General features: G+C 51.4%; 1 protein-coding gene and 1 long non-coding RNA gene across 3 annotated transcripts in view; both read right to left on the bottom strand.

Annotated features, from left to right (window-relative positions):
* ASL (argininosuccinate lyase) overlaps positions 1 to 2,762 on the bottom strand; it is an 18,069-nt gene that overhangs the window by 5,304 nt on the left and 10,003 nt on the right. The window lies entirely within an intron of this gene.
* LOC108505989 lies at positions 338 to 2,587 on the bottom strand. The gene is made up of 4 exons (XR_001877643.1): positions 2,385 to 2,587; positions 953 to 991; positions 694 to 803; positions 338 to 451 (listed from the first exon to the last, which is right to left on the bottom strand). It is a non-coding gene; the product is annotated as an uncharacterized LOC108505989 (long non-coding RNA).

The following is a 2,762-nucleotide window of genomic DNA, read 5'->3' as shown; positions in this document are numbered from 1 at the left end:
ACAGAGGAAGAGGAACAAGAGGACAGAGAAGCCAAACCTTTAGCCTGCGTTCGTTGGCAGTGTGGATATCCTCATCAGTTGGTTTCAGCACAAAGACTCCTTTGGACCATTCCTCAGAGATCTACAAACATCAGCAGGTGATGTTTATTATCATACCATATTTATACCACGATGATTATTAAATACAGGGAGGCTACTGTCAGGTAAGGAGCCATTCATTCCAGCACACATCACAGTTTGTGAAGGAAAGACATACCTTTTCCAGGCCACCCAGGATCTTCTCCAGCTCAGTTTTTGATAGGATTCCAGCCTTCTCCAAGGCTTTGGCATAAGCCATGCTCCCCTGAATATCAACTTCAGACAGTCTCTGATCATAGGAAATGGAAGCATTGAGCATCTCCATGATTGGATCTGTGCTTCCACTGAATCTTCCTCCCCAAAGTTTATCCCCCTGAGAGAGAAAGAAACAAGTTAAAGAGGCCTGATAACTTCATTTCAGCTTCTGTGTACTATGTAATATCTAATGATCTGTTTATCCAACACAGTGGCCATGCCACTGTCCTTTCTGACCAGAAACACCCCTGGACTTCAGGATCTTTGGAAGTAGTTGAAGACAAGGAGAACACATCACAGTCAGTATTATTTACCCCTGAGCTGTGATGTCTAGCTCAGGAACCATCCAAGATACTTTACCTCTGGAGGACTCTGCAGGGAGTCCTTGAAATTAATATCAGGGCACCTGGTGCCAGACCAGCATGGATTTCTCTTTTGAGGCAGCTGCAGGTCAACAACCCTTTGTCAGCCTTTTAAAGGGGGTAAAAAGTAAAGCAGTAAGGATTAGAGTGAAAGTTAGTATCCTCTAAGCCCTTTTTGTGCTGTTTAACAGATTGTTCTTTGATTGACAAAGAGCTGTGGGCCAGCACAAGCCACATTATGAAGTGTTTGAAGTTACCATTTGAAGCATCTCCAGACTTCATGATGTGCTTGCAGGCTTTGGTGTAAAATCAGCATGATAAGATGCACGTGGCAGAAAGGGAATCCCAGGTTCAGGAATGTTCGGAAAAATAAATCAACAAAAAGGTGTTGAAACACATGGAAACAAAAGGGGCTTTTTGCCACCCAAAGCAGGATTCACACAGTGACCTCACTCGAATGAGTCCCCTGCACAGCTCCTTCACTGGGTGACCAAAGGCAGGCACACAATCCCAGCAGGGTGTGTGTGACCCTCTGCCTCCAGTGATTCAGCACCTGGATGGACTCACTGGCTCAGCCCACGTGTGTCACTTGTTGAGAAGCTTTTTGCTTGCCCAGGTAAGACACCCCCCAAGCCCAAACTCTGCCAGACTTGCACTGAAGTGGGTAAGAATTTTACCTGGGCAGAGGCCTTACAGCTTATCAAAGACTTCAAAAGCAACTCTGTGGTGCTCTCAGGCACCAAAAAAAAGCAATTGAAGGACACTTGAAGTGGATAATAATTAATAATCTACTTGATTTTCTAAACACCCCTGCCAAGTCTCTTCTCCTGCTGTTCACTACAACTACCATGGACAGCAAGGAGCTGGCAGGACAGTTGTAAACTGATCTGTGCTGGGGCTTTACCAGTCACACAAAGCACTGTTGAGTAACCTCAGGAATTTTTTCCCTAGTGACTGTCTCCGTGTCTGTGCTGATCCCTGCTGAAACAACGGGCCTGAGAGGACAGCAGGAGAGAGCCTACAGAGGTAGGAGTGTGGGCAATGTGCTTTTGGGTATCTTTAAGGCAGCTTTGTCAGAAAGCTGAGGGAAGGCAGATGGGGGGATCAGAATTTAAAAAGAAATGTCAGAGGTCCTCAGCACTCATTTGGTATCCTCAGGAGCATGGCACAGGGGATGCTAAATGAAAGGCCATTCCAGAGGTTAAGCACTGGACTGGGGAACAGAAATTTCCAGGCATGACTTAAGTATTACAGGTTTCCATCAAAGTAAGAAGTGGGTCAGCAGAAACATTGCAACACATCCATTTGCAATCAGGAAATCTAAACTGAAAGATTAATTTTAGGCAGTTGCAGGGCTCTGGTTGGAGCAGTGGCTGTACAGCCTGACAGATGATGGGCTGTAACCTGGAGCAGAGGAGACCGGGGCTGTAGCAGCCATTTGGAAGCAGCAAGTGTGACTCGCCAAGCTGCCTGGTCACGTCTCACCAGGGAAGGAAGCCGAAAACGCAGCTTTTGTTCAGGGAGGTGTTTACCCAAGCTGCTGGAAAGTGCCTCCTGCCCAAACACAAGTCGTCAGGCACGAACTGCATCGCTTATTGGCCTTCCCCAGGCCCGGGGCAGAACCTGGAGGCTCTGGGACTTACAGTTTAACTCGGCTGAGCCCCCCGGAGAAGCAAAGTTCGCCCTCACCTCGGCTGCCATTCCGGACGGCGTTTGGCGACCCCGCAACTGCAGCGAGCTGCGGGACGGGGCGGGGCGGGCAGGCTCTGATCCGGGGCCCGATCCCAGTCCTTGTCCCGGTCCCGATCCCCGACGGGGTCCCGCCAGCCCCCGGCCCCGCTCCGCCCGCAGCCCCGGCCGCTCTCTCGCCGCTCCCCGCGTTCACAGCCCTCGGTGCGGGGCCGGCGGCTCGTCCCGCCCCGCCGGGGCGGAGTGTCCCCGGGCCAGCCCCGCTCCTGTGCCCCCTCCCTCGATGTCCCCGCTCCTGTGCCCCCTCCCTCGATGTCCCCGCTCCTGTGCCCCCTCCCTCGATGTCCCCGCTCCTCTCCCCCCTCCCTCGATGTCCCC

This window comes from Lepidothrix coronata, unplaced genomic scaffold (genome assembly GCF_001604755.1).
Source record: "Lepidothrix coronata isolate B3197 unplaced genomic scaffold, Lepidothrix_coronata-1.0 Scaffold203, whole genome shotgun sequence".
NCBI lineage: Eukaryota > Metazoa > Chordata > Aves > Passeriformes > Pipridae > Lepidothrix > Lepidothrix coronata.
Note: the sequence above shows the minus strand (reverse complement) of the source record. Positions and strands in the feature narration are given on the sequence as shown.